Source organism: Caretta caretta, chromosome 6, assembly GCF_965140235.1.
Source record: "Caretta caretta isolate rCarCar2 chromosome 6, rCarCar1.hap1, whole genome shotgun sequence".
In the NCBI taxonomy this organism is placed as follows: Eukaryota; Metazoa; Chordata; order Testudines; family Cheloniidae; genus Caretta; species Caretta caretta.
Genome location: NC_134211.1, coordinates 36007672 through 36031234, shown reverse-complemented (window position 1 = coordinate 36031234; position 23563 = coordinate 36007672). Strand labels below are relative to the sequence as shown.

Here is a 23563-nt window from a genome sequence, read left to right as displayed (position 1 = left end):
GAGCATGTTTCCTAGCACACTGCATAGCTTTACAGTAAGTTAAATCCAAGGTCCAAGTGACTTGACAGCATTACCTTAATTGTCATTGGACAAACTGTCTTAACTGCCATCGGACAAACTGTCTTCGGTACATCCGTAGCAACAGAGCTGTTTGGCTGGGATGTTCTCTGCAACTGTGGAAGTTCCCATAAATCACTGGCAGGAACCCATGCCTACAGCAATCCAACCGCCCACCGAAAGCTAGAACTGGAGAAACCACAGTAGCACTGCACCTCCCTGGGGATGATGCCAGGTTCCTTCTGGGTTTCAATCAGATGGGAAAACTGAATGGACTACACTGGCCTACAGAGTAGAGCTGTTAACCTTGCAAAGCATTGTGCCTTTCAGGGCAAAGAAACTTACCTGCCATGAGAGAGACTGCTATACCTCATGACCTCTCACCATCCCTCAAAATTATTTATGTCTGGGAAAACCCCTATGACACAGCTCCTCCTCATTCACTGGGGCTGCTGTAACCCTCAGCAGAGAAACTGACCCACAGAATGCTTTACAAAATAAGTGGTTTATTCACACATTATTTAAAGCAATAAATAAATAAATAAATAGTTAATTCTTGAATAATCATGATGCCTAATTAAATGAAGAGCTCAATATTTCTTAAGCTGTTGAAAACTCTAAATTGTTTTTAAAAGATTACTTCAAAAGACAAATACTTGCTTTGTAGGATTCTTTTTTTTTTTAACAAATTACAGTACTTTAACTTTTACTTGTTTTTAATTAGTGCTGTATTTGATCATTTCTTTATATTCCAAGTAACCATGAGGACCATTCCTATTCTCCAGACCTGCATTATACGTTTGTTATGGCAGGGCAATTTTTTGGAGATAAGAACAAAGAAGAAGAATGAAAGATAGGTAGATGCTGGGTTTTTTGGGATGCTAATTATTTCCCCTACAGCGTTGACGACTGAAAGCCAAAATGTAAAGATACCAAGCTATCTTTCAGAATATTTAAGAAAAATATAATAGGCCAATTCTTTCCTGATCTAAATGCATTCAGATCTGAATTGCAAGGCTGAATTTCACCCATTCAGTCCGGGCAGGTAAAAATTACTTTCACCTGAACAGATGTTGAAGTATCTGTGGTAGTGTAGACACTTCATATTCAAAGAGCTGGATTCTGTAGCCAACATGGCTGTAGCGAGATAGAGATAATCAATGTGTCCTTGGTTATGAGGAGACAAACTGTTTTCACAGCAAAAAGACAGACCAAAAAACAAATCATGTGTTTTTGTTTTACAAGTTCCAAGTTTGTTTGGCTGGGGTTTTTTTAAAGTTCCCTTGGAACACTGAAGCAGCATAAAATAGTTTGTTACAAAAGAATAAAGATAAAATAACTTAAATAAACATTTCAAATGCACTCTTAAAAGTTCAGCCTTTCTGCATTGCTGTTTGTTATTCTTCTGATAGCACTACAAATCTCCGCAACATCAAAGATTTTTGAAAAACTGGTAGAAGGGTTTTGTCAAAGAATTTTGCCCACTGCATTTTACATTCTGAATTTTACTGCTGAAAAAAAAGAGAGAGATTGCTACACATAATCTAGTATATGCCAATATATCCAGACATCCAAATCAAGACCACAAATTATAAACAGTTTCAGCAAATTGACTTGAGTGCCTTTGTTCCTCAGACGTACATCTTCCGATTGCTTACAAGAGCAGCATATACTAACCACTAATACCGCCATAGCCAGTACTGGGAAAGGAAGTTATTGAAGCCTGGATTTCCTGCATTCAGTTGTAGCCAAGAACTGTGTGGCTTGTATAGTGGTTTCAGGAACTGACTCATCTAATGATTCATGGATAAGATACTGGTTTTAATATGTTTTTGATCATAAAACTCATGAATTCAAAAACCAGTCTGAATGATGCTTAATTTCTATTTTAAAGGAAGAAAAATATTTTAGAGGAAAAATATTACCTAAACAATTACAAATGTTTTTCACTATATACCCATTTTTACTTTCCTAACAGTGACTCAAAATACATCTACAAAAAATGCCTCCCAAATTAGGGGCAAAAATGTGACCACCTTCCAAGAGAATGCTGACAAGGAATTCAAAAGCCACAATCCAAACCTAGTATCTTTGCTGCGATCCTGACCCATCTAAACTTCCCAGAAGTGGAGGACAGGTGGGATATCAGATGTATTTTTAGATATCATCCCCCCACGTACAAAAATATCTACAGCCACATTTTAATCAACAAACTCTAGTGTTGCTATTGTTGATACATGATTTATGTAACCATGTATAATCGGGGACCAGCTGGTGACAGTAAATTGGGGAAAGTTCCATTTTCATAGCACTGCAATGATCAATCTGAAAGTAATGGCTACAGTGCTAGTCAACTGGATCTTAAGCTCCTGAAATCGTTTGTGCAAATACAGAATTTGCAGCCAGTCATCTTTTTATTTTATTATTTATTCCATAGAGGAAAGCATGTTTGCTAAACTATCAAAAACATTTTTGCTTGCAACAGAAATCTCATCAGTACGCTGTAACCTGAACTGCCAGCCTCTTACCTAAGGAACAGCTTGAGAGGGAAGCTTAATTCTGCTCTCATCATGTATGGAAAAGTACTGGATTACTTTTTATTTCTGAATGGCAACTGTAGCTACACACATGCGGACGTACAGTGTCGGAGGGGGTGTTCCTTTGCCTTTGTACACATTCAACATGCACAGGACTCGCACAGAAAAAGAAAACAAAATGCAAGTTGCTTTAAAAAAAAAAAAAAGCAGTTAAAACAGTTGACAAGAAAAGGCCAAAGTGCGCTCAGTGGCTGGCAGTCATTTTATGGCTATAGTCCTACAGCAGATTTACTTAGATGACGTCAGTGGCTCCAATCCAGCTTTTTCTTTAGTAGCATTTACCACTTGCCTCTTGAAGCCTCCACTATGCTACAGAGCAGTAGACCATAATCAAAATTCCCTTTGTGAAATAGAGTTTACCTCAGGGCACAGAGGCCTTGCTAGCTGAATTGCAGGCTCTTCACCCCGTGCTGCATGCCCAGAAATAAATAACCTTCAATACTGTACTTTCCTTAATAGAGAAGAACCATTAAAAGCAGCCTGTTACCTAAAAAAAAAAAGGATTATTTAATTTGTTTCCAAAATCTCACAGGCCAGGACATTAGTTAATTTTCCAAACATACCATGATTTATAATAATTCTGTTACTCTTCAGTCCTTTTCTGTATTGTTTCTAGAGGTTTTGCAAGACTGAGTTATGTGGCATTGTTTTGCTAACAAAACATATAACTGATACTGCAACCTAATAAATAGGAACTGGATATGTAAAGTTGCATATTTTAAACCTTGCCTTTACAATATGCCCTTTCAAATCCATATTTTGTAACTGAATAATGGGCATGCACTAAACATTCCAAGAAGTGATGAAAGAAATTACTATACATAAATAATAGTAAATTTACTGAATGAAATAGATTTTATTTGACACTACGGATTTGCTATTGCACAACAAAAACTGTATCCAAGCAAGGGTTGGGAAAACCCACTTAAGTAGATACCAAATTAACTCAAACTTCCTGGGTTCTAAAATTTAACCACGAAAATCAAACCATGTAAAGACTTGTCTTACTTGTTAAGAAAATACAGATGTTACATTTTAATTGTCCCATCAGTCCAACATGGGAGATGACAAGATGGGTCAGTGGACTGAAGACTGAATAGCAAGCCGTTCATCTGTAAGCACTTAGATACAAAGGGTGATTCGGGCATTGCAAAACCCAGTGTTGCAATTCCTAACTTTTAGGGGCCCTGCCACCTCACAGAATCCATAGTCCTGAGTTAGGCACCCAGGCTCCCTGTACAATCAATGGGGAGAGTTAGGAACAAAAGGGAATTCACAAAAGCCAGCAAGCTGAGTGGGAGCCACCTAAGCTAGCCAGTAAGAAACACTGAAGAGGTGGGGGTATCCTAATCCCTGCCCCCAAGGGGAGTTAGGAACCTAGCTCCACTTGGGATTCACAGCCATGAACCTCCTCCTGGAGTTAGGTGCCTAAGCCAGGTAAACCCTTTCTCAAGAGAAACTGAGGTGATCCACTCCCCCCTTATGCCCTGGTAGTTAGAATACTCAACCAGGATGTGGGAGAGCTGGGTTCAAATCCTCACTATATCCTATAGATCAGAGGTTAGGGCACTCACCTGGGAGATATGGGTTTAAGTCTCTGTCTAAATTATTTAGAGGAGGGATTTGGACCAAGGTCTTCCACATTCACTTGTCATTTGGTATAAGCAAACCTCTGAAAATCTGCCCTACATACATCAGATCAAGTGAGGGATTACTGATCAAATCTGTACCAGGTTGGAAGTTCTCAAAAGTTGTTACTATCCGACCACAAAACATGCCATTTGACCAAAGACCACCTGAGCTCTTTGGTGGCCCAGTTGAAATTACCTGGTAATTTCCAAACCAGGTTCAAAACAGAGAGATCATAAATCTCCCAGCACAATTAAACCCCCCTTGTTGGCAGCCTCAGCAGAGAGGCCAAAGGCAGGGAATTATGCTTTTACTACTAAAGGTGTCCCATCAAGTTAGTACTCAGGCCATTGTGATGGGGATCAGTCAAGGGTCGCTGACTGATCTATACTTGGTCTGTAAATATTGTCCTGCTTCCTGCATTGTCAATCTACCACATTCCCTGAGAACTATTTTAACTTAGAATTGGTTTTACAATTACATTGTTTTTAAACTGCGATTACAATACAGGAAGCAAGATAGTGTATCCCTTCTCTTTGACCCCTTCTAGTCACTGAAGGGCAGAATCAGTGAATTGGTTTAAATGTAGGGTATAAGTTCCTCTGGGCAAGAACCTTATCCTCTTACTGCTCAGTAACATGTCATGAGCACCAAAGGCACTATAAACAAAGTAATGCATGCTTAGAAATAATCAGTATTCGAAAATAACTGTTGTGATCAGGACTGGCTAAAGAGACCAGATGGAGAAAGCATGAAAGTAACTGGAGAAGAGAACTGGGGTGGGCAGAGGAGAGAGGAAGGGAGTGGTGAGACTGACAGAACAGGAAAAATGGCATCTCACAGAGAGAGTGCCTAATAAAGAGAAGCCCAAGAGCAAAGAAATGTATGTAGAAAGAGAGAAGGGGAGCCAAGAAACAGAAGACAGAGACATGGTGCCCTTTAAGCAAAAAGAGAGATGAAGCCATAGAGGCAGAAGCAGGAGAGGAATGTGTGACAAGGTCAGAAGCAATGCAGAAAGATCCAACCCTGAGGACATCCACCCAGCTTTGAATGGATGACTCTGTTAGAATTGTTATTTTCCTGCTGCAAGAGGCAAGCTGATTAGAAAAAAACTGAGAATGAAGGAGTTTCCACAGAGCCTTGCAGAAGGTTTTCAGTCGATCTTGAAAGCAATATTCAAAAGATCTAGTCAGCGCCTTGATATTAACCAACAAATTTTGCCAGGCTGATTTGTTTTAAGAATAAAGATGGAATCAGGGATGTGGGAAATGAAATGATTTTCAGATGTTTACAGAATACTTTAAAACTGCAAGTTAGTGGCAGGACACAGTTTTTGTTTTTTTAGAAAGGAAATTGTTCATAATAAAAGAACACCGTATTTCCTTTCCATCATTACTAAATGCAAACCTACACACACTATTTTTTAAATGGGGGGCGCACTCTCCATGCTACTGTGTGAATTTACTTCCTGTTTTCTTTTAGTCTGCTCTGACATTTTCTCATGTCAAGACTAAAGCAGCATTCCCAAATTATAATCTCATGACTGAAAGCAAAGACAACAATGTAAAGAATGCCCTGGCTAATTCCAAAAACAAGCATTATTGTTCAACAGCATCACTGAGATTCCACCAAGGGAATAATTGTGATGCCTATAAGGTTAAGGAATAATCTGGCACCAAAAATACCCAAAGCCCATAGTGGTTGGTGATTCAAACATGAAGCATATCAAAACGCTATTGGTAAACTAAATTAAAGATAGCTTATCTGAAGCATATACTAGCCATATGGTGCCACAACTTCTGTTGCCTGTTGCTGGCATAACAATAGGCTACTGCAGATTTAGACTGGAAGCACTATTTGACAAACTGTCAACAGCATTTTTTTAAGAGCTCTAGGGCAATGGCTTGCTCGTCTATTTGCATTTTTTTTAAACAGGTGAACAAAGAGTAAACCAGATGTCAACTTTAGAAATCGAGTTGCCTGGTTTGGGAGATTTAACAGAGGCAGACATACTGCTACAGCTCAAATCTAGACAATGAGCTTTTCTAAAAAACACTCTGGCCTAGGGGAGTGGCTATTTAAAACACTTAGCTTCTTTTATTTCAGCACTATGGAAGTGAATTCTGCTCTTAAGTGCCAGCTCAAATGAAGTCATTTTGTTTCACTGGGGTTTTCTTTGCATTTTAGCAACGTAGCACATACTGTAGTAAAAAGGGTAAGACGTGATCTTTTTTTTTTTTCAGACTTGTCTTTTCCTTTTTAAGCTTGAAACTTGATAAACAGACAAACCTAATGCTGTGGTCCTTACAAAACAAACAAGCAAAAAACGCACGTGAAAGGATCATTCAAGTTTAAGTTAAATGTAAGTTATTTTCCCCTCATTTAAGAACTTTTAAAGAGGTTTGAAAGAACTGGAATTTTTACAACCCTGTCAAATGCCATAAAGGCAAGGTGTGAATAGTGATAGATAAGGATGATTTACAGCGGAGCCACAGCAGAAGTGACAGATTCACATCTGCTTTACTGAAGAATCATGAGGATCTCGTACTCTTCCTTTTTTTTTTTAAATGCTGCAGTTATATTTCTTACCTCTGCACTGTTTCAGAAAGTGTCTTTTTAACAATATGGTTATCCACTTACTTCATTTATCATTTCAAGAAATGTGACAAAATAAAAAATACTGTTTATCAATAGGAGGTAGAACAACCTACGGTATCCAATTATGAAAATGTGTGTTGAGTTATGTGTGTATGTGTGAGAGTGAGATAATGAGATACATAGATAACTATCTGTTCTAATAATCTTATTTACTTTGGTAGCCAGTTATAGGAATACACGTATTTTTTTACGCATACTCAGCTAAGTATATAGCATTTTTAGATTATCTTTTCAAGTTGTTCTTGAACGTTCCAGTTTAAAAAAAAAAAAAAATCTCCTTTCATGTTAAGTTGTGATTGCACTTGAATTCCTTCCAAAAGCCAGAGCTGAACTGAATTATGATAATTAGAAAGCGGTGTGCATAAAAGGCAGCACAGTTGATGCATTTAAAAAAGTTCATGCCAGAGAATATACGTTCAATATGTTCTCACATAATTAACATTTCCCATCATTAGCAGCAGTTTTCAGTTTATGTATCTGTAAAAACAGCAGCATTTGTCATTTTTTTAGATTCTCGGTCAATAGCATTTTAATCGTTTTACCCAAGATCCTGAATTTTTCCCCCCTCCACATACACTGAGGTTCCAAATTCTATCTTTTGAAACCAGAGATGTGCTAGCAAACAAACTTTCATTTTGGGTTTATATGCTTCTGCTACAACCTACAGTACACCTCAGACTAAAATGTCTAATGAAGACCTAATAAGAGCAAAAATCTAAGAAAGCCACTTGGACCCATACGACAGGATGCAGAAGTGATAATCATGTTGTTCCAGTAAATGGAGGCTAAAATTCAAAGAACAAGAAGTTGTAGACCTTTTATTGGACTAGCTCCAAAATAAAATGGGCTGCTTTTGGGGAACCTTCATATAATTTGGAGGCGCTGAGAAGGAAGATCTGCATCTCCGCAATGAGTATGAAAGTTCCCCTGAACATTTCAAACTTTAAATGGATTTTCATAATGTTCTTGATGAGTCTACAAAAATGCATGCAACAAATAAATGCATACAGTACAAGATTAGTGGCTCAGTGTCCGTGGAGCAAACATACTCTCCCTGTGTAAGACAGCTAGTCAAATAAATTGTTATGGATTAGACTGTGGCAAAGACTTGTAAACAAACAGACAGTTCTGCTTCACAAAGATGACATGGTGGCCTTTTGTCTTTGACAATATATGTTTTTTAAAGTTGCCTAACCTGTTTTCCACAAAAGGTGAAATCCTGGCCCTACTGAAGCCAGTGGCAAAACTCCCATTTGACTTCAGTGGGATCAGGATTTCACACAAAGACCTGTATGCATCAGAAGAATTAAATCAGCAGAGTTCTGTCTGTATTTCTAAGTGATTGATTTGGGTGCTGGAATTTGGAACTGGTGTTTCAGTGCACTGAATTAGGCGCTTTTTATGTTTTGGAAATGAGCAATCATAAAATTCAAACACAAAATTACGCAAGGAAATAATATTCCATCCTCGTTCCACTTACAGAAGTCAAAGGGAGTTTTGTGCAAAAACTGAAGTAAAGGATAAGGCCCTACGTGGACGATTTATTACAGATTTTTTTTTTTACTTTGCAAAACATGTCATTAGTTGTGGCCTAGAATCAGTTGGCTTTACAAGAAATAATGTAATTGATTCATTCGGGTGGCACAGGCTATCATTTAAATAGTACAGTATTTGTGTAAACTGCAACAGAACCTCTAATAGCACTCTGCAGCTTCCCCTTAGCCAGCTGATTGACTTCTCAAGTCTGGCGCTGGACTAAAAGTTTGTCAAGCATAACTAAGCTTTACAATAGTAAATGATTGTAGTTTAGCAATATACAACCTTCATACTCAAGGCAACTAATAATAATTTCCTTGCAAATTACTACAAAGTGACGAAATGGTAATTAAATCCCAAACCCTGTACATTTAGATCCTCAAATAAGTTATTATTTACTTGTATAAATAAAGGCCCCTTGCACAGTTGGTGCTTTCAGTGTTATGTTTGGATCTAACAAAGTTGGTGGAGTTACTGTGAACTTGCATCACTGTAAAAAAGTCAAACTTTGCCTAGAATCTGCATTTTCTGTCAAAACAGTACTGACAGGACTGATTTGACTCACTGTGACTAGAAATGCATCCTGTACATTTTATAACTAGGTTATCAGATGCGGGTACCCTGCTTAAGTCACTGCTGATTAATAAAGATGTAAAAACATAACTATTACTTTTTGATTTTCCATTTAGACATCAAATATCATACTATGCCAAAGGACATAAAGCATATGCTGTAAATATCTTAGCATTTGATACTTGCGTGAGTCGTCCCATTGACTTTAATGTAAGAGAGGGCCTGATTGTACAAATCTTTAAATTCTAAAATAAGGGAATAGCTTTCAAAAGATAGTGTCTGTGTTCTACCATCTTATATGTAATATTAGACATAAGATAACAATGTCAAGAAGAGGGCTGGATTAAAAAAATGGTATATATCACAAAAGGTACATTCAGTTATATTTTTGAAGGACACAAATTTTAAGGCAACACTCTCTCCATAAATAAATACACTGAAAACTGCATAAAGAAATTTAATATTTTTGGAATAATTCCATGTGATCCTTAAAAAAAAAAAAAGTTATTTCTACTGAAACTAATCTGACTGCATAGTCATTTTGACATTTGGGTTTATTAATGAAAATTATACTATATTACAAAAAATGAAGTTATTAACCACCTTCATCTTTTCATTAAGTAAAAGAGGTCTCTCTTACACTTTTGCTTCTCTGAAGCATTAAGGGTCTATAATAAACTATTTTTAATGTTCTGAGTCTTGAGGGACACTTTATAGTTTTGCTATAATCATTACTTTAAAAAAAGAAATTTAGGGTTCTTGCTTCCTCCTAATGGAGCTTGACTTTTATCAGTCAAAGACCACCAAAGCCTACGAACCACTCTAATACCATCCAAAACCAGTACATTGTCCTGGCACACACACAGAGAGAGAGAAACAAGTTGCAAATTATACCATACATGTTGCTCACAAACACATACCACAATATAAACAATCTCAACTGGAAATTCACTGAGGGCCCAGTTCCCACTTACATTTAGATTGTTCCTTTCCACTCTAAATTAAACTTCATTAAGCAGAAGCTGTCCTTACTAAAGCTCACATGAAATCAAAATTTCTCCCTGCTTTACTCCTTGTGTACATTCTATTTTAGCCACATTCTGTGCTCTGACTGAGAAAGAAGTGTGCATAATGTCAAGCCATATTCCAAATTTGAAGTGATGTTGTGGTTTGCTTTTTGTGGTGTGAAAATATAAATATTTCAGCTAAATAGACCATTTGAAATTGTAGTTCAAAATATATTTTGTGTGCGTTTAATAAGAAAGTACTATTATAAAGAAAAACTATGAAGTACATCACTTACAACCAAAATATCTTTGCTTGATCAGCTGGTTTATATCAGCATCAGATAAAACACATAACTACCCCTACTGCTTTAAAAAATACATTAGGACCTCATTCAAAACCAGCACAGTAGGAAATATACATTTAATGAGCAATAATGAAAAAGAAACATATCTGATAAAAAAACTGGAAGTTTAAACATAATTCTTTCAAAAAGGAAACATTCTTTAAGCAGCTATAAATTAAAAATGTGTCCCCATACACAAAATCTCTAGTTTCCCTTTTTAAAGAATGTTTACTGCATTAATAATTCTGGCATTTCTATTTGAAATCCATATATATCATCCTCAAAAAATAAAGTAATTTAATCCTGGTGTCTGTATCGTTTTTAATAGTTTTAGTGTGTACCACCAGCACAGTCTAATGCCCCTGTAATGGTATTCCCCAACTATTTATAGAGATGGCAATACACTATATACTGCATTCCAAATTTAGGATTCTATGAAAAATCCTGTATTTGGGATTAAATCCCAAAGCAATTATAATCACTAACTGTGTTATATTGCATTGTATATAATACTCCATGTTGTTTAGCTGAATTTTTCCACAAGATGCATTAAGTTAATAGATGTACATACCAAGATGGACTGTAGTATCTGAACTTTCAGTAAAAGAATAGTGTTTTAAAATGCTATAGCTGCTATGTGTGACAATCTAGACAGGGAAAGCAAGTATCACTATACAAGCTAGTAATAAGCAACATTGTTTCCAAACTTAATCAATACAGAGGGAAAGGAATTTATTCTTCCAGGACAGGAATACAGCTGTATAGCTACTTTTTTCGGGTGCTGTACCATCTCAGTTTGGATTTCATATCTATAACATTTTACATCAGAAAATGTCAGTGACTTCTGACATGCTTCCTGGCCCTGACTTTGTTAGATGGTGTTCGGTAAGGAAGTTTTAAAAAACCGGGAACCATTTACATTCAGAAAATGTAAAGCACAACTGCTCCCTAATATTCCAGCACTTATTGAGGTCACTTTTCAGTTCTTCAAATCAAAGGCAGGCACTTGTTTCTAATAAATTAACAACTCTCCTGAGAAACAGGGGTGGCTGGTATTTCATTGTTTCATAAATATTTTTATACAGTGATTCCATTCAATTTAAAACAGATTTCAGAGAGGGGGGGGGGATCATGAATGGGATTAACAGAGGTAGGAGCTTGAACTTTTCTGACGGATGAAAACAGAAATCTCTTTCTCTTTTTTTTTTGTTTTAATTTTGTTACAAAGGCTGTCATATAACTTTTCCCCTCCCCCTTAAAAGTGTACTTCCTTTGCAAATTTTACTTCTGTGAACAAAGGCTGCCTTTGGATCAGCACCGTGGGCATCTGCAGAACAGATCTCTTTAAAAGGTTACGGATAAATAAATAACCCTATGGTTCCTACCGAAAGGAAGTTTTCCAGGCACAATCTCTTCAGTTTTGTTGTAACCGCGACTTTGTCTTTTTTGGATACAATATTTCTGCTGACTCCCGAAAATTTTCCACTTGGATGTGCAATTAACCAGCAGCAGCTTCTCTGGAGAAGGAGAAGAAGCAGCAAAAAAGAACATTCCTTCTTTCATCTTTTAGAGGAAAAGAAAAGGGGGGAAGGAAAACAAAACTCGAGGCACGAAACCCAAGAGCTCTCTCGATTCAGAGCGAGTCACTTTTGCAGGGCACAACGCTGGGAGAGTTTGGATTATTATGAGGATTTTATTTTGCAAGCCACGGGCCGCTCCTAACTTCTTCCTTCTTCATGAAAAATGTGAAAAATGTCAAAGATTTGTGTGTGTGTGTGAGTGTGTGAGCGAGCGCCAGGCTGCAAAGCAGTGACTCAGGCAACTAAGTGAAAGCAGCAGCAAGGAGCAGAGAGAGAGAGAGAGGGAGAGAGAGAGAGAGAGAGGAACAGGAGCAGCCGCCTGTTGCAGCTCTGGCTACAACCCCAAAGCAGCAAAAACTCCATTGGAAACAACTTCTTCCCCCCCTCCCCAAGTCCCTTTCCTTACCCTCCTCCCCAGATCACCTGCAGGGATTGGAGGTGGGGGTTGGGAGGAGAAAGAGGGGGGCCATAGTTCCCTATGTAGCTCTCCAAGCAAATAAAAGGAGACCCCCCCCCGCTCCAGCCACACAAAGCAAAGGGAGAGAGATGAGCATAGCAGCAGCTCCCTCCGAGCAGCAGCGACCACATACTCGTACATACACACACAAAACTTACCTCCACTCCACTCCCCACCTTTGCAACCACCACCAGCTCTTTGCAATGCAATTGCAAACTTCGTCCAGCTCCCCCTGGGCTTGGGTTGCTATTTATAGCCCCGTGTTTATTTTTAATCTGCAGTTTCTCTATTTATATCTAGGCTATAGCTGGCTGTTTGCAGGATTATTGAATCCCTTCAAGTGATTAGTTACTGCCCAAGCCGGCGGTGGGGCGGGCTGGGCTTTCGGATGGGCTTGTGCGGCGCGAGCGATGCTAAGAATGTTCGGAATGAGAGAGGAATGAAATGAACGCGAGGAGCGGACTCGCTACAGGGAGGTGGAGTCTGGGCCCGCATCATGCAGGGGATGCAGGGGGGAGGAGCCAGGGAGCAGCTGGTGACCTCATAGGAAAGTCCAGGCGGGGAGGGGGGTTAAGGAGGGAGGAGCCATGGGGAGGGGAGAGATCACATGGGGAGGGGACTGAGGGGGAGTCACCGGAAAAGCCACCTGACGCTGCAATGGGATATCGCACACATGCCGAGGCATTTGCAGCCAGCCTCAAGAGCTCGGGGCTATGCACCGAGGAGCACAGAGTTGGAGTTGGTTTGCAGGGCGGAGGACTGCGCCTAAAGGGGGGTTCATTGCAGCCTGGATTGGCTTTGCTCTAGCTGGGAGGGTCCAGGCACTTTTAAGAAGAGTCCCTGCAAACTTTCTCTGGTTTGTTTCTGCAGGTTTGCACAGTTTTGCCTACAGCAGAGCTCAGATACGTACCAAGTGAAATCAGAGCCTGAAAAAGTTTGCAGGAAGATCCCCTTCAAATCGAAACCCACGTGAATGATTTCAAAGTTACAGGGGAAAACTCAGCCCAGCGTTTTGGGCATTGCCGGAGTTTGGGGTCAAACCCACTGGCTTTTTTTTTTCTTTTTTTCAGAGTTGATCTGAAATAATAAAATGGTCCCCGTTTCTGGTTTTTTTAGGAAAGTTTTTCACAGCTTTAGTTTTGAGGCCAAATGCTATGTAGGTGTCTTTATCTTTCTCATATTAATGCAATCCATTCCTCCAAAATACATTCCCTGGAGCATTACTGTAATACATATCTTTCGTAGTTAACAATCCGAGTTCCTTATGGAAATAGTTGCTGAGTGCAGGCTAAGCTGTTGTGCTTGTGAAAACTTGTATATGCATAAATAAAATGGGTAACTGGATGCATCAGTGACCGTTTGTGAAAGAAATTGCTTCTTTTATATGTGCAAATGCCATTTTTATCCACCTTTGAAGCTGCCCAGCAGGGCTGCTACTTTCTGAGAATAGCCAGGATGAGTAAGAAAAATTGCATCAGGGCATCAGAAACATTGCAATGTGGCATCATTGTGCAGCACTAACATGTTCGCATCGCAGTACAACCTCCTGGTGTGCTGGTCTGCTGGTGGGTGGAGTTCACCGTCTAAATTCCATCTGTTATATTTTAATGCAGCTGCCCTGTAAAATTCAGAATGGATGATGAGTTGTTTCTCTCTATATACACACAATGTGTCTTTTTTTTTTTTTTCTTTAAATCATTCCATATTCCTAACCAATGACACTCCAAGAGAGCCACGCTGTTCTGGCAGGCGCCGTTTTAGCCATCATTCGCTCATGACTGAACCAGGGACTTCCAGGGCTAAAGGAATGAGACACTATCACTCGAGCCAGGCTCTGTGACTGGTTCATATCCCCTGTGGATCAGGCACAAAGGGATGCAGAACAAGTACGGACCTGTGGGTTACACTGGCAATACCAGCTCGAACCTATTAGAACTCCACCACACTGAAAATCAGTCTTGTAACTAATAGCAAGTTCCCAAAAAGAACTGGTTGGACATTTCTGAACTTTTGGAGATATTGGCAAAAAATGGGGAGGGGGAGGAAATTGCACAATTTGGGGAAGGGGGTGTTCAATTTTTAACCAACTGCTGGAAAATTTCACTTAAAAAGAAAATTATGTTGACATTTTCCTTTTCTCCCCATTTTCAATCAGTTCTATCATCACGTTACTTAGCTGGTTAGGCCCAGATCCACAAAGGTAGTTAGGCCCTTAACTTCTATTGATTTAGGAGCCTAAATACCTTTGTGCATCAGAGCCTTAGTACCTATGCAAATTTAATGATTCATAATTGCAGGGTGACTAAGCTAAAAGTCTCTGCCTAGGCCCTAAGTTTATTTTACTAGCTGTGTCCTGAAGCCTGAGTCAGTCAGAGTAGAGTGCTAACTCCTAACATAAATATGGTAATGTGTTACCCTTTCTCCCCTAACAAACCTGACTCAAGAGTTCTTTACTGAATATTACCTGGTTATAGAAGTTATCTCAAACCAGAGATGAAACAATTTCTTCCTCCATGTCCAGTGGATTTCCAAGGATACTTCTCAGAAATATGGCACCAGTTCAGTGAGATGTGACATTTATCTCATAGCATGGGGCTTACAGATAAAACACCTTAAGTATTGCTCATGTGCTCCTCCATGTGCAGGCCCCAGAAGAGCATTGTAGGTACACATGAAAGGGAGATGGAGAGGATTTGGATCCTGGATTATCAGAGCTTGAAAACTCCACGCACCTCTAGAAGTTCTCCTGGGAGAGCGCAATCAGCTTCTGCAGAATCTAAACTCTCATCGGGGGTGGATACAAGGCAGGGGGGTAGTTTCTTACCCTTATGGTTGTGGACCAAATAGAGACCAATGCACTGTCATTGGCCTGAGCCTGCAGACAGACCACCCCAAAACCTCAGCTGCCATTCAGAGCCTTCTCAAGCAGCAGTAGGATGAAACTGACCTCATCATTCCTGTCAATTTCTCTGCTGACCAATAGATGCAGTGAAAGTTGGCAGGATACTGGTTAGCTTTCAACCTTCTTCAACTTGGCACTCAAGTTCTTCGCAGGAAAGGAGGGCTCTAAAATCAGAGACTGGAGAAAGTTTAGAGATCCTACCATCCCTACCCCACACTAGCAGTAGCCAGGAGGCTGTAGATGATAATGGGATGACCAGAGAGAGAGAGAGAGAGACAGAGAGGATGCTTCTTTCCAAAAGCCTCATAGAGCTGAGGTAGAGAGAGCTTGATGTTTGACACTTAACAGATAATGACCGATATGGTATATGGAATCACTTCCAAAAAGCATACATCCCAGATCCTGAAGTCCCAGCAGAGTTGGGATAACCAGATTTTTCAGAGTAAAAAAATGAGGACACTTGTCCTTTGTGGGGTTGGGTAGGGTCAGGCAGGGTCAGGCATGTGTTCACAGTAGGGCTTTGTCAGCTGAAGAAGAGCAGAGAAAGAAAATAGCAGCAGCTCCTATTCTCCAACCTCAGCCAAGTAACACTGCTGTCATGTGAGGGTAGACTCGCTTGGACGCTTACGGGGGCTGAGGTCAGGTAGCAACGTGGTGTGGAGGTGATCTAGCAGGCACATTTGTGCTCAGCAAGCCTGCTCCCACAATCTGTGCTCAGTGATGAATGGCTTCTTCAGGCGTGCAGGGAATTATGAAAACTAAGACTCAGGGACATTGGGAGAAACCTGAAAATACGGACTTTCTAGTTTCCAGAGACACATGCTCATCCTAAATAGGGCAGAGATGTGAAAGAATGTAGAGATACCGACTAGGGAGTGGGAGATATAGCATGGGGGGAGGGAGAGAGAGAGAGATTTATGGGGGAAGATAGTACAAAGAGAGAGAGATGGCTAAAAAGATAGAGGCATAAACATACTCTAAGGGGGAGGGAGACAAGGAGAGAGAGACTAGGGAAAAGGAGGGGAAAATGTATGAGTGAGGAAGGGAAGGGAGGGGTAAGGAAGAGAGAGTAAGAGCAGGACGTGGAGGACTTGAGAAAGGAAAGAAATGGGAGCATCTCGGGAAGAGGGAGAAAAAGAGCAATTGGAAAAAATATTATGAAGGCAAGAGAGAAAGCAATAGTAAAAAAAGAAAAGGACGAAGAGGCACAAAAATAAAAATTGGAGCTGGAAGGAGAGAAAGAGGAATAAGGAAAAGGAAGGAATAAGGAAAAGGGAGGAGAAAGAATAAGCAAAAGTTCACACAACTTTAAGTTTAGAAAATGTTTATTTTGTTTACTGTCATTCTTCCCCTGGCAAAAAAGGAGTTGTGGACTTTAAGTCCTATTGGGAATGCAAGTGTGTGTGTGTGTGTGTGTGTGTGTGTGTGTGTGTGTGTGTGTGTGTGTGTGTGTGTGTGTGTGTGTGTGTGTGTGTGTGTGTGTGTGTGTGTGTGTGTGTGTGTGTGTGTGTGTCCAAACCACCGCTTTCTTCTTCAGTCTGAACACTGGTAGTAAGCATAGGAGAAATTGTCAAACAATATTGTTCAAACACACTGTGCTCTTAAGAGTCTCTAGGAGGCAGAATCCAAAGTGTGCCGAAGGACAGAGGGTTCAACCCTAAGATAGCTCAGTGAGAGATAATACAATGAAATAGACTCACATGGCAAACTTTGGAAGCCGAGCCAGATTTGGAACGCCCCAAAGTTCAGTGGTGTTTGGATCCAATGTTTTGGTTTGGCCCCCTAGAAAGACAGGCTCCATTTGAAAAAATTGAATCTGAATTCTGATTAGAAAGACCCCTAAACTCTGAGGATGTTTAAAGCTAAGGTTTTGACGCAGGTCAATCTCTAAAAAGCAACAAATGAAGCCTCAGAATCAATGTGTTGTTGAACAAGGCGCCCGTGAAAATACTACAGGGCAGCTGTAATATGATGGAACAGCTTTCTACATATTATAAATCCTGATGCTGAGCTCTGTAAAAGCAGCAGACAGTGCAAGGAGTGAGAACAAATAACAGTTCCGTAGTGAACTATAACAAATGAGTCTAGAGGCGATCAGAACCCGGACCAAGGATTCAAGGTCCCATTGAGTTCAAATAGTGCGGACTGGAAATATATAATTTGAGATGATTCCACTTGCTCATTTCTAAAGGTGAACTGAAAAGCTTTTAGAATTGCCATGACCTGAGTTCAGGGTTGTGTGCTTCTCCATGGATCGAATCACTAACACTGCAACAGTGCAGCCCCTATGCTGCGTGAGTGGAAACAATGTGAGAGGAGCATCTCACTCCCTCTGTCCTCTAATTCTTTCAAAAAGGAAACATTCTTTAAGCATTTATCAATTAAAAATATGGCCCCCATACACAAAATCTCTAATTTCACTTTTCAAAGAATGTTTACTGCATTAATAATTCTGGCATTTCTATTTGAAATCCATATATATCATCCTCAAAAAATAAGGGAATTTAATCCTGGGCTCTGTATCATTTTTAATAGTTTTAGTGTGTCCCATGAGCACAATCTCCTCCTAACCTCTAATACTAATCCAATAGAGGAGCTGGTTGAAAAATGTTTGCAGAATTGTTTTTTCTATTTTGCATCATAAATTTTGAAATGTTGCACAATTATGTAACTGGTTGCGGGGGGGGGGGGTGTGACGGGATACTAACTAACATTAAATGTTGCAGAATTTCCTTTCTAATTTTCTTTGAAATTTTGAACTTTTCAACATTTCCCAGCTCTATTATTAAGCATTTATATAGTATGGCACATCTTCTGTGCACTTTAGGCCAGATTTTTACAGGTATTGTGGCCCCTGAAGATGCAGATAGGCAACTTGTGGAATTTTCAAAGCACCTAAGCTTTCAATGGGAGTTAGGCACTTTTGAAAATCCCACTAGGCACATAGCTGCATATTTAGGTGCCTAAATACCTTTAAAAATCTGGCCCTTCACTAATTTATCCCATGCTGTTTTAGGGCCTCATCTTGGAATCTGGCATGTAGACTGAGTGGCCAACTTGGAAGTATTTCTTGTCCTGCTCTAGCCTTCCCCATTTTCCAACCTCCCATGCTCTGAGACACAAGGTCCCCAAATCCTTCAAATGATATTAATAGGTGTCAGGTTTAATACAAATAAGAAAAAACAATGAGTACTTGTGGCACCTCATAGACTAGCACATTTATTTATTAAATTTACTAACAAATAAGAAGTACTTTTTTGCACAACATACAATTAACCTGTGGAACTCATTGCCATGAGATTTTGTGATCACCAAAGTATAACTGAGTTAAAAAAATAATTAGATAAATTCACAGAGGATAGGTCCATCAATGGCTATTAGCCAAGATGGTCAGGGATGCAATGCCATGCTTGGGGTGACCCTAAATCTTTGACTGCCTGAAGCCAGGAAGAGATGACAGGAGTGGATCTCTCTAAAATTTCCTTGTTCTATACATACCCCCTGAAGCTCTGGTACTGGTCACTTTTGGAGACAAGATATTGGGTGAGATGGACTGTTGGTCTGACCTAGTATGGGAGCTCTTATGTTCCTCCTTCTCCCAGCAGAATCATTTATGGAGGATGGGATAGGATTTGGTCTTTAAGTGTTAGTGATCACAATAAGCCAAATCCAGCCAAGTCCCTACTTGGTCACTACTCCATTGACTAGGCCTTATTGGCCAAGTAAGGATTGCTAGATTTAGCCCTTTATTTGTAAGCACAGAGACACTTTGCACAGGATTCTAACACACAATTTCTCTTTAAATAAGCATGAGAAATACACAGAGTACACATCGTATAGAAAGAAACAAACACCCTGAATGCAATGGCCCCCACTCTAGCTTAGCCTTCTTTTGGGGGTCCATGGGGGACCATCTGTGATCAGGTAGGCAGAGTCCCCCCTACCTCATTAAGCTCCTTCACCAACTTCCTTCATCTTGAGCTGGTAAAAATGGCTGAAAATGCCAAATAGATCTGCCCTTAACCTTTATAACCTTCTTGTCCCTCTCTCAGGTAACTCCTGGATCTGCCTTCCCAGGTGACTTCATTGCCAGGCAACTTCTTCTCAGACAAACCAGTTCTCCTGGTGGAGTCTAATATCCCGGATGTTTGCATGTGAACAGAAGACCATCCTGGGTTAACAACCCTTTTTTCGCAGCCCTGTATCACTACACCTTGGAACTTCAGTACAACATGTAGGCAAAGAGACCACAGAAAAGACAACTAGCCCCCATATTCAAAATGGAGTTTGCAGTCTGGTAAAGATACATACTGAGAGTTCATAACCTCACATGGAATTCATATATTAAACAGACAGATTCCCAAATCATCACACCATGAGGCTGAATGTCGGTCTTGAGGTTCTGATTATTAGTATGGGGTTAATTCTACTTGGAAGGTGGAGCAGGCAGGGTCTGAATGATGTCCTAATTTACTTGTATTACAGGAGACTGTGACTAAGAGAATGATTCTCTGCCAGAGAAGTCTGGCACTCAGTAGAGTCCTTTTGTTAGCCCCCGCTGAGGATAGAATTGCTAGCATTGGGTTTGGCACTGCAGATGGGAACTGTTTACCCACCTCCACCCAGTATTTCCTTATGTTGGTCTATCCTACTCATCCCATCATCTGGTGTTCTCTCTATTCAGTGGGCACAGACAGTCACCCTGACTAAGGTTACTTCCCTAGAATGACAATTTCCACCCCCATTCCTACACCCAGGGAACATCCAAAGTGACCTCAGCAGTTGGATCTGTTGTCTGGAAACACTTCCAGGTGAGCGCACATCTGGCCAAATCATCCCTGCAGGTGAGTTCTGCAGCGAGAGAAAGAAAAAAGTTTAGTTGTTCAAAACAGGTAATCATTTCTTCTTATGCCTCTTTTTCAAACATTCAAAGTGAAATGTGAAAAAAAATTGTTCCTGGTTTATGAATTGCGGGGTGACATTTTTCATGCTATTTGATTAGCATACCACAGAGGTAATGCCGGCAGCCTTTTTACCATCTGTGTCTGGCTAAGATGCAACCTTTCCTTGCCAGGGTGGACCATGTCATTATAAAAAAGACGGGGTGGCAAACAGGGGGTTCTTTAGAACTTGCTCCTCCAAATGTGATGACCTTCAGGGAACACAGCAAAAGACATCTGTTGGAGGGAGCGGAGGGCATCCCACAATGATGGACTGAGGACGAGCTTTTTTGTAGGTGGCTCACTGGCAGAATTCCTTTTTGAATGGTTTTGTTAATGCTGATAGGATTTTGTTGTAGTAATTATTATATGTTAGGGCACCTAGAGCTTTGTACAGGTATCTTTTTATTATTATTTAAATTGACAGAAATAATTAAATGGTCTAACCAGACAGCTTTACCCCTGCCAAATTTCAAAGGCCTGTTGCAAATAATGGAGGTGTTACACATTTCAGAAAAAGGTTGCAAGAATCGGAAAGTGTTGGGTAACCTACGTATAAATGTCACAACCAGCTCCCTCTTTACTGAACCAAATTCTGCACTCGCAATTGACTTCAGAGAGATCACATGGGGCATAAAGTAGTGCAGAATTTGGGCCTATTCGTTTATACCCTACTTAGTTTGGATGCGTGCATTCAGTGTAATACGAGTGTGGCACAGAAATGCTGGTAAAGGATTGAACTTTATTTCCAGCTGCTACTTATCTGACCTAGGTCAGAATTCCAAAGGTTAATTCCCCTATCACAAGGCTGAGGTCAGTATATATTAACTCGAATGGTTCCTGTTACACCCAGCTCCCATAAAGTCACGTGCTGATGGCAGAACTTACCCAAGTATTGAGAAAGGCTACCCAAAACTACTGACCCAAGGAAGTCAGCATCCATGGAGACAAGTATTCTGTGTTCTGCAGAACCAGTTGACTGGAAAATAAAAACCAAAGAAGGAAAGATTTTTAATCCTGTTCCATGCAGAGGTAAAAGTTACATTAGACATCTATCAGAGTAACAGCCATGTTAGTCTGTATTTGCAAAAAGAAAAGGAGTACTTGTGGCACCTTAGAGACTAACCAATTTATTTGAGCATAAGCTTTCGTGAGCTACAGCTCACGTCATCGGATGCATACTGTGGAAAGTACAGAAGACGTTTTTATACACACAAACCATGAAAAAATGGGTGATTATCACTACAAAAGGTTTTCTCTCCCCCCACCCCACTCTCCTGTTGGTAATAGCTTATCTAAAGTGATCACTCTCCTTACAATGTGTATGATAATCATGGTGGGCCATTTCCAGCACAAATGCAGGTTTTCTCCCCACCCCCACCCCCAACACACACACAAACCCACTCTCCTGTTGGTAATAGCTTATCTAAAGTGATGACTCTCCTTACAATGTGTATGATAATCAAGGTGGGCCATTTCCAGCACAAATCCAGGGTTTAACAAGAACGTCTGAGGAAGGGGTGGGGGGGGGGTAGGAAAAAACAAGGGGAAATAGGTTACCTTGCATAATGACTTAGCCACTCCCAGTCTCTATTCAAGCCTAAGTTAATTGTTTCCAATTTGCAAATGAATTCCAATTTAGCAGTCTCTCGCTGGAGTCTAGATTTTTTCTGTTGTAATATCGCAACTTTCATGTCTGTAATCGCGTGACTAGAGAGATTGAAGTGTTCTCCGACTGGTTTATGAATGTTATAATTCTTGACATCTGATTTGTGTCCATTTATTCTTTTACGTAGAGACTGTCCAGTTTGACCAATGTACATGGCAGAGGGGCATTGCTGGCACATGATAGCATATATCACATTGGTAGATGTGCAGGTGAACGAGCCTCTGATAGTGTGGCTGATGTTATTAGGCCCTGTGATGGTGTCCCCTGAATAGATATGTGGGCACAGTTGGCAACGGGCTTTGTTGCAAGGATAGGTTCCTGGGTTAGTGGTTCTGTTGTGTGGTATGTGGTTGCTGGTGAGTATTCGCTTCAGGTTGGGGGGCTGTCTGTAGGCAAGGACTGGCCTGTCTCCCAAGATTTGTGAGAGTGATGGGTCATCCTTCAGGATAGGTTGTAGATCCTTGATAATGCGTTGGAGGGGTTTTAGTTGGGGTCTGAAGGTGACGGCTAGTGGTGTTCTGTTATTTTCTTTGTTAGGCCTGTCCTGTAGTAGGTGACATCTAGATACACACACACAAAACTTACTGTGTATATGAAATTATATCAAACACATGACAGAGGCAGATAGAACAAATTGAACACTGAGGCCTAGCTAGAATATGATCTGTATTATTTTGCTTTTATTTATAACATTCTCCATTCACAGCACAGCAACCCCACATAGTAAATAAAGTTGGGAGAAACCAGAAGTAAGAATGTTGAAGGACACATCAACAGAAAAGTGAAAAGTCAGGGAGGATATGTTCTCTCGTCACCTCTTTCCCTTAAAAGACTCAGACAATGATGTCTACTAACAAGTAGCGAGGCTCTGCTGGCCATCATTTTTCAGAGGATGTTAGCTGTTCGTAGTACTATACATTAATTTGTTCCAGGCACCTGAAAAGTTTAGGTTCTGACCCTGTGAGGTGCTGAGCTTTCATGAGGTGCACACCACCTGGCAGGATCTGGCCCTGATCCTTTACATGGGCTTAAAGGAATATAGTGCCACTGCTTAATAAGCCAGATTTCACAGATAGTTCTGATCTGATCTGTGTTGTGGAAGGAAGTCTGTAAAATCAATGCTTGAAAGATTCTGGAGGCACTGTGGGCCAGATTCTGATGAGTTATTCCAGATTTAGAAAAAGGGAGCTGATCAGAATCTGGGCTCCACTGTTCATTTTAACATGAGGGTCTCTTCTACTACTGGTTTTCTCCTCTGATCACAGAGTAACAAACTACATTTGAATTTACACTATCACTCATTTGTCTTTAGAACAATTTGTTTAGTCTATGGGGCCTCTTTTAAACAAAACCTCAGAATTATGTGGCTCTGCAAGCTCCAGTGAATGGACTGGCCGCCAAGAAGCCTCCTCCAATTGCAAACTGGCTTTTTTGCTCATGTGCCTGTGATTCATTATATTCTGTATATATACAGGTCAAGATACAAGTCTCCACCATGCGGGAGCATGAAGTGGCTCGCAGTGATGACGAACCAGTGATCCTAACAGATATGCATCAAGAAAAGCAATGTTGCCAACAGATGGGGAGAAGCAAACTCACCAATTTCCTTTAATA

The 23563-nt window shown here is 40.2% G+C and overlaps 1 protein-coding gene across 5 annotated transcripts in view; it reads right to left on the bottom strand.

Annotated features, from left to right (window-relative positions):
• Window positions 1–12887, bottom strand: part of TEAD1 (TEA domain transcription factor 1) — a 208919-nt gene extending 196032 nt beyond the window's left edge. For 4 of the 5 annotated variants that reach the window (XM_048855607.2, XM_048855606.2, XM_075129426.1 and 1 more), the window contains exons 1-2: window positions 12597–12887; window positions 11787–11918 (exon numbers count right to left, since the gene is read on the bottom strand). The gene's annotated coding sequence lies outside the window, so the exon portion shown is untranslated. Of the gene's footprint in view, window positions 1–3014; window positions 3070–11786; window positions 11919–12596 lie in introns of those variants that run through there. The other variant, XM_075129424.1, reaches the window with a different exon arrangement.
• Window positions 12888–23563: the final 10676 nt, after the last annotated feature.